The 8,789-nt window shown below is 50.4% G+C and overlaps 1 protein-coding gene across 1 annotated transcript in view; it reads right to left on the bottom strand.

Moving 5' to 3' along the window:
- Positions 1-8,381, bottom strand: part of TMOD1 (tropomodulin 1) — a 100,020-nt gene extending 91,639 nt beyond the window's left edge. Inside the window, exon 1 of the mRNA XM_003820614.5 lies at positions 8,220-8,381. The gene's annotated coding sequence lies outside the window, so the exon portion shown is untranslated. The remainder of the gene's footprint in view (positions 1-8,219) is intronic.
- Between the last annotated feature and the right edge of the window lie 408 nt (positions 8,382-8,789).

Raw genomic sequence — 8,789 nt, forward strand, 5'->3', positions numbered from 1 at the left:
CATATTAAACAAAAGGCTGATTTGTTTAATAGACAAAGAGTTCCTCCAATAAAAAAACAGAACAGGCCAGAAAATGTGGAAAGAGGAAAGGAATAGACAGTTCACACAAAAGGAAATACTAATGGCTAATACACATATAAATAATAACAAAACTCACTTATAATTATAAAAAAGCAAATTGTGGAATGAGATATCAGTTCTATCAGATTGACAGAGATTTAAAAGTCTGAGAATTCCCAGTGTTGACAAGATGTGGGGAGACCAGTGTCCTCACACAGAAGAGAAGTTACATTGGTATACCCTTTTTCAGTTCAAGATCAGCCTGGGCAACATGGTGAAACCCCGTCTCGCCTAAAAATACAAAAAATTAGCTGGGCATGGTGGCATGCACCTGTGGTCCCAGCTTCTGGGGTTCGGGGGAGGACCACTTGAGCCCAGAAGGTGGAGGTTGCAGTGAGCCACTGCACTCCAGCCTGGGTGAAAGAGTGAGACCTTGTCTAAAACAAAACACAACAAAACAAAATAAAAAAAACCTCTATTAGTGAAAAAAAACCCAAAACCCCCAAAACGGCATAAAAATTCAATAAGACATTGAGTAAATAAATTAGAGACATACAACAGACTACTATTAACACCATCCTTGAGGCTACTGTTGGCCACTTGTCACTGTACCTTATAATAGAAGCTTTGTTTTGTTCTTACTGCATACCAGGCACAATGCTAAGCTCTTTACATGGATTATTTCTTGCAGTCTTAATAATTGTGAAGCAGATACTTTTATTATCCCCATTTTACAGATGAAGAAGTGCAGACTATGTTAGTTTTATAGGGCTGCCATAATAAATGACCACAAACTGGATGGCTTAAAACAAGAGAGATTTACTCTGTCTCAGTTCAGAGGACCAGAAGTCCAAAATCGAGGTGTCAGCAGGGTTGATTCCTTCTGGAGGCTTTGAAGGGGAATCTGTTCCATGCCTCATTCCTACCTTCTGGTGTCTGCTGGCCATCCCTGACAGTCCTTGGTTTGCAGCCACATCACTCCAATCTCTGACTCCATCATCATCTGTTCTTACTAGTTATGCTGCCTATATAGGTTTATTTTAAGCCATCTCAAGCCTTTTTAAGGGCATGTGTCCACTCTTCTTCTTAAGACACCAGTCATAGGGTAGTTAGGACGTACCCTAATCCAGTGTGACCTCATTTTAACTTCATTAATTACATTTGTAAAGACCATATTTCCAGAGAAAGGTCACATTCTGGGGTGCTAGGTGGGCATGACTTTTGGGGGGGACCCTGTTTAACCCAGTAAGTACACTGACCAAGGTCACAAAGCTAATAAGTGGTAGAGCCAGGATCTACATCCAGGCAGGCAATCAGTACTCATTACCAGTACTCCATGCTGCCACCTTCCCATAATATAACAGCTCACGCTTACATAATATCCCAGGCACGTCTTAAGCATTTTACATATAAGAACTAATTTCATCCCCACAACAACCCCAGTTTATAGATGGCGACACTAGGCACAGAAATGTTAAAAGTTGGCTGGGTGCGGTGGCTCGCGCCTCTAATTCCAGCACTGTGGGAGGCCGAGGTGGGTGGATCACCTGAGGTCAGGAGTTCAGCCTGACCAACATGGCAAAACCCCATCTCTACTAAAAAATACAAAAATTTGCCAGGTGTGGTGGTGTGCACCTGTAGTCCCAGCTACTCGGGAGGCTGAGACAGGAGAAATGCTTGAACCTGGGAGGCGGAGGTTGCAGTGAGCTGAGATCGCCCCACTGCCCTCCAGCCTGGGTGACAGAGCGAGACTCTGTCTCAAAAAAAAAAAAAAAGAAAAGAAAAAAAGAAATGTTAAAAGTTACCTGAGATTACAGAGCCAGTAACTAGTAGACCTTGGATTTGAATCCAGCAAGGTGGTCTCCAGAGTCTGTGTGTGTGTGTGTGTGTGTGTGTGTGAATTAGGAAGATAGATTGTGTTTCATTATGTGTCAATTGCTATTTAAGGCCCCCCAAAGGACTAATGAAGGATTTGAGTCTGCCCTTCATTGCTCCTAGGTTCCCTGGCCTTGTGCGGACTGATCCAGAGTCCGCCCTAACCACTATGCCCTCTGTCTAGTGGCCTGTCTTGACAATATACTGAGGATTGGGGCTAAGAAAATAGTTCCCTCTCCTGAAAGACTGATTGATGTTCTTCCTTCTACTATCAGACACCAAGAGTCCTCCCATTCATCTTGTCCCCCCCTTTCCCCTTGGCTGCCATGAGTCATCTCAGAGCCAATTTGAGTGTCCAAATACAGTTGTCATCTTCAGCCAGGGCGCTGGCATAATTTTCTCTCTTTATTCTCTGTATCGGGTGCTCTTAACCTGGACTTTTGAATAGGCTTCAGGGGAATCACACACCCACTGAAATGATATGCAAATTGTTGTGTATATGAATATATTCATTTTTGTGGAGCAAGAATTCATAAGCTCTAATCAGATTCTCCAGGAGTTTCGTGATCTTAATCTTCAGGGTTTCTGCCTGTCTTTCTAGAATTTCTGTTCTTACTAGTTGCATTGGTCATGTAGTTTATTTTTTAAGCCATCTCAAGCCTTTTTAATGCTGTAAGTGGAATACAATGTAAAACCATAATAAGCAAATGCATGCAATGTTGCTATCCATTCTGAATTTTTAAATCTCTCTTGGTTTGCATGGAGGAAGTCTGTCCTCACGTCTCCCTCTCTCTTCCCTTCACTTTGCACACTTCTGAGTGTTTTGATGTCTCAGGGTCTCAGGTGTCTCAGGTTCCCATCCCAGCACTGGCCAGGCACCCATCTTGTGCTCATAGATCCAAACTTGCAAGAAGTTTGCTGACCAGAAAGAGCCCTTGATTTTGATCCAAGGCACAAATGAATTCATTTGTAGATTTAAAAATCCACTATCTTAATGCAATGGCCAGGAGGAAGCTTTGTGGTAACTAGCACTCACCTTGGTGTTCAAAATGTGGTGGTTTGTAGATACTAATCAACACCACCTGACTAGATGTTTATTAGAGCTTATTAGGAATTATTAAGTTTATTTTCTAATCAACTTATTAGAGCTTATTAGAAGCAAGGAGCTTTTTAGAAACTCAGACTCTCAAGCCCCATCTCATACCTACTGAACCAGAATCTGCATTTCTGAAAAGATCCAAAGTAATTTCAATGCACATTAAAGTTAGAGAAGCACGGATATAAAACAAGAAGACTCATTTCTCAAGTTTGTCAAACCCTGGAGAGCACTTCAGTTTTCTGGAATTGGATGACCTGGGACAATTCCTACTAGGGTTCACTGTCCCATTACAAAAGGTAGGTAACAATACTTGCTGTTCCTCCCTCATGGGGTTACTGTGAATTTCAAATGAGCTCTTGGATTCACACTAGCTACATATCATGATGGGGCTGATAGGAGCTAGAGAGCTGGCGGTGGGGAGCAGAATAGGTGTGGTCTCTGCCCTCATAGAGCTGATGATTTGGTCGGGTAGGAGAACATGCTGTAAATGCTGGTTGGTGTTGTGTGACTGTCCTGGTTATCACAGAGCCTTCATTCATTTATTTCTTGCATTCATTCATTCATTCGGTGGTCAGCCATTTATTAAAACCTGAAGTGCCTGTACTATGTCACACACTAAGCTCTGAGCTGCACATGGGGAAGCAGAAATAAATGAGTCAGAAACCTCGTCCTCAGGGAGCTTTCAGTCTAGCCAGAGACAGAGATACATCATTGGGTGGTTCCATTTAGAACACACCCTGGCTGGTGCTCTGAGTTGGCACAGGGGGCTGTGGGGCTACAGGTAAATCAATGAAGAACTTTGCTTTTAAGGGTGATTACAAGTTCACAGACTGAGAAGAGGGAGAACAGCACTGAAGGCCGAAAGAACAGCAGGGGAAAGGCAGGGAGGCATGAAGGCACAGCATGCCTCTCTTTACCTTTTGCCATGGCCAGAAGGTAAAGAGAATTTGGAGGAGTGCCTAGAGATGATTTTGGAGAAGTAGCTTGAGGCCCGGTCTTAGAGGCTAAGGAATCTGGTCTTTATCCCTTAGGAAATGGAGAGTCCCTGAAGGGAGACAATTGACGCAGGTGAAGATCTTTTAACAGCAGCGTGGAAGAAGGAATGACTTGAGGCAGAAATACCTTTAAGAGGCTCTGAGAGCAGCTTCGGGGAGAGAGGAAGTCCTTACTGGGGTAGTGGATGTGGCGATAGAAATGGATGTAAGAGAAATTAAGGAAGGTAGCATTGACAGGACTTGGTGGGCAAATGAATGGGGTGGTGAAGAGAAAGGAATCAGGAGGCAGAGATGTCTATAGATGAGGAGCACAGTCCAGCTTGATGCAAGAATTAGGGAGTTGTGAGGTGACTGGAGTCGTGGGAGTGAATGAGACTGTGAGAGTGTGCGGTGGAAAGAGAATAGGGGTAGGAGTGGCACCAAGGCACCAACAGCAAAGCGATGGGCAGCAGCGATGAGTCTACGAAGGAGGCTGAAGGATGCCCAGAGGCAGTTCTGCTTTCCTTCATTCCTTTGGGCATGGAGAGCAACAACGCAGTGGTCACAACTCATCATCCTCCAGAATCATCGCTAGAAACGGCCCTGGGGTCACCACCCTTGAAGCCCCAGAGTGAGTGGGGCCTGAGGCTGGGGCCCCTGAAAACATGAACTGAGACAGGGATGGACATGCGTGGATGGACGCAAGCCCTTGTCTCCCTCTCCCTCCCTCTTTCCTCCTCACAGATGGTAATGTCCAACCCTTTCACAAATCATTTTTTTCTCTGAAAGAAAACCAAAAGGACATAAGAGAAGGAGAAACAAAAGGCATGCTTGAGTTTGTTTAGTTTTTCAGATCAGACAAAGACCCAGCAACACCTAACACGAAAGAAAACCTCCCAGACCGTGTCCTAAGTTGACTCCAATGAGCTCATTCTCTCATTAAGAGCAAAGAGAATTAGGTTCTATCATGATTAGCCAAAGGAAGATTTTACAAAACAAAACAAAAGAGAGGAAATGGCCCGGAATTGTGCTATCTGGTTCATGCTTTTCCATAGAAACAGGCCTGTGGTTTTAAACTGATAATGGCTCCTAGCAGCCCAATAATTGATGTATCTGGTGTTCTGGCTTTAAGGGAAAAGTGAACTGGCCTCTTTAGAAATGTTGGCAGCCTGGCTGGTCCATTAGTAAGACTGAAAAGTCAAAACATTGACTGGAAAAGGCCATTACGACCGGGCTCAGCAGGAGTCATCGATAGATGATGTCATTTCAGAAATAAATAAGCCAAGGTTATGAGGCCCCGGAGCAGGGTCAAAACACTCTTCACAGCCCATCACCATCCTCCATCGCAGATACTGGTCTGCCAGATACATAGGGGTCTGAGCCAGGATCTGCTTCATTTTACCTTTTTTTGCTCATTCCAGGGGATGAAGGCCACCTGCAGAGTCTGTGACATTCTGCAAGTCACTAAGGAAGGTCCCCAATCCTCATTATGGGCACACCTTTAAGATTCTCCTTTAACTCTCTCCCCTCTCCTGGGTTCTTCTCACTTCTTGCCATAGTCTTTATCCTAGAATGCCTGCCTCCCTTCTGTTCCTTGTCCTCAGTTCCTGCTACCTTCCCTCTCCCTTCCTTTCTCATCCAAGCTTTTAGAAAGAGTTGCTGGCTCTGTTGAGAGCCTTCTTCAGCCTACAGCCTGAAGAAGTGGAGAACTTCTTCAGCTCCTGTTAGCTCCTGCCTTTCCCCCTCACCACAACGAATACTATCATTGCAATATCAGGCTCTGGGCTGAGGGCTTGCCCTGAATCATCTCACTTAATTCTCACAAGCAGCCCCTATGAAATGGGGCTATTGTTGTCTCCATTGTATGAGGAGAAAACGAGGCTCAGACAGGCTGGGTCACTGGCAGATCTCATTTTTTGAGCCTGCTGCAATACCCTGGTCTAAGTCACTCATGATCCCTGCCAATCCTGATGGTCTTTTCCCAGTCCTCATCCCCCTACTCCTGTCTCTCCACAGCAAGTGACACTGCCCACCTCTGTCCTCCCTTGGCACCTGGGAAAGCCACTGTCTCTCACTCCTTCCCCAGCTATTCCTTACAGGATGGGTCATGCTAGAAAGGCTTCCAAGGGAGACTCTAAGCCCTCTCCACTCCAGGTCCACTAGAGACCACCTTGTCTGCCCCCTCATTGCTCAAGGTTCCTCTGAGTGGGTGGCAGAGTTGGGGCTGGAGCCAGATATCCTAACCTCCAGGCCAGTCCACCTCCCATTGCTCAGAGCTGCCACACCTACTTTGTGTTTTCTGTTTATGCTGAGCTGCAAGAAAACGCCCTACCCTGAAGGAGGGAGAAGGTGTGAGACCCTGATAAGGTGGGGCGGAGGCTATTTTTAGAGGACACTGGCTTTCATCTTAGGCTGGGAGAAACTCAAGGGTCAATGACTCTCTAAAACACGGGTTTGTAAGACTAGCTCATTAAAGATAATACACCAAAGTGACAGTATTCTTGTTTTCACTCTGCCTGTTGGTTGTGTGGCTCTAACTGATGGAAACTTTATTATCTGACTCCATTTCCCGTTAATTCTTTTTTCTGTAAGTCTTTGAGATGGCTTTAGAAAAAAACACATAACAGAAAGTAAAGTAGAAGCAAAAAGGAAACTTCAGGATGAGGGCGCTATTGTCCAGACAAGGTAAAGTCCAGAACAGCAGCAGATTCAAGAAGAGGGGGCATTGATCGGGTGCTCCCAGAGCTCCCGGACCTGCCTGAGCAGTGGGAAGGGTGCGGAAAGAGATGGGAAAGGCTGGGAGACTGCAGACCTTCTGGCGTGACCGGCCCTGTGTGACCTTGAGCAGGGGGCTCTGCGGCCCTGCACAGAGGACAAAATGGCAGTCACCTCTGGAAGAAAGATGGGGTGGGGGCCCTAGGGGTTCTCACGCTGAGGGCCCAGCACCTGGGTTCAGGGTCTGGTTCTGCGATTCAGACACGGAGGAGCTTGGGCCAGGTCGTCTCCGAGAGTCTGAGGGCATAGGGCGAGGGCTGGAGACAGGGTCTGTAATAGTAGCGGTGGGTGAAGGGTGTAGGAGGGGGCGGCGCTGCGCGGGTTGGAGGACGCATCATAGGCCCGATATAGACCGGGAAACTGTGGCCAGGGCTGTACTGGAACCACTGCCCCTGCCCAGCTCATCGCATCTGAAGCTGCGTGGCTCACAGGCTGCTTTGCCGGCTACGGAGCAGAGAGATGCCCATAGGCACCCCAAAAGTGCACTTCCTAGGGTTGTACGGCTTAGGATATCCGACGGCCTTAGTGAGTCCCAGGATACGATCGAGTCTGGGGCAGTCAGTCTCCGATTTCTGCAGCGTCTCCGCATGTGCGCGGCTGGGACCCCAGCGTCCCAGGCCCGGAGAGGGTGAACAGGTGGGGGGAGGCGCAGGCGGCCAAGAGCGCGCCCTGCAGCTCTCAGGGCTTGGGCTCCCAGCTCCATCGCGGCTACCAAACCTCGCCCCTACAAATGGGAGACTGAGATCCAGAAACAAGAGGGGGATTGCCAAGGCCATGCCGAGAGCCGGCGACAACCTGGGGCTCCCGCCTCCAAGCTCTTTCCAGCTCCACTTGGCCGCGTAGCGCGTGTCATGGTGCTTTAAACCTTGTCTCTCGCAGTTTGGGAAACTTCTCCTGCCCCAAACACTCTCAGCGCGAACCTGGGCTCCACGTCCAGTCGAGCCTTTACTCCCCCACTCCCACCCCCAGACTCTTGCAGGCGGAGAAGAGGCCGCGCCCCCGAGCCCAGCTCCGGCTGGCACCTGTACCCAGCTGAGCACCCCGCGGGCTCAGAGCCCCGCCGCGCTGGAGTCCTGCGGGCGGCGGGGGCGCCCCTCCGCCAGGACCCCAGCCCGGGGCGCCGTCTCCTCCAGAACCCCGGGTCCTTCTCGCGTTCACAGACGCGGTGCGGAGGTCCAGAGCGGAGGGCGCCCTGGCCAGGGCTGCGCGCGCGGGGAGGCGGGGACGGGAGCGCCGGGCTCGGGACCCCGAGACCCGGGCTCCCTAGCCCCAGAGGCAACCCGAGGCGGCAGCTATTTATAGAGGGAGCCACGCTCAGTCCCTCTTGGCGGCGGCGGCGACAGCTGAATATTTTGCCCAGATATGGCTGAGGCCCCGGAGCGGGGGCAGGGAGCCCCGCGAGCGCGAGGGGGACCCCAGGCGGGGTGGGGGCTTACCCGGACGCAGAGCTGTGGGGCCGGCGCGGACGCAGGCTGCGGAACAGGCGCGGGCGGCGGGCAGATGGACGCGGGCGGAGGCCGCGGTGCTCCGGCGGGCAGCGGGCGGGCGAGCGCAGCGCGGGGCTGGACGAGCTCCCGGGCGGCCGCGGGCGGGCGGGCGCTGTGGGCTCCGGGGGTGGGAGCCAGGGGCGGGCCCGGCTCGCGCTGTCACCGCGCCCCGCCCCGCCCGCCGCCGGCTCCCTCCTTCCCTCCCCCTCCACTCGGGGGCGCCCGGGCGCAGCGCACCTCCCCGTCGGGACGCGGCCCCGGGCCGGGAGCGCAGGGGAGTCGGGCTGCAGCCGAGCGAGCGCGGGCCCCTGCCTGGGTCTCCTCCGCTTCCCCGCTGGTACCAGGAAGAGTTTGAGCGACGGTAGAGTTATGTGGGAAAAGGTGGGCAGATTTGCATTCCTGTGGGGTCTAGAATTTAAGATTTTGAGAATCTGAAGTCCCCAGAAGTGATGGACCAAAGCCAGCTAAGCGGCTGCTGCACCTTCACCTCTGATTGAAGCGCCGCTCCGTCCGTTTCCC

The sequence above is a fragment of the Pan paniscus genome, chromosome 11, assembly GCF_029289425.2.
Source record: "Pan paniscus chromosome 11, NHGRI_mPanPan1-v2.0_pri, whole genome shotgun sequence".
Classification (NCBI taxonomy): Eukaryota; Metazoa; Chordata; class Mammalia; order Primates; family Hominidae; genus Pan; species Pan paniscus.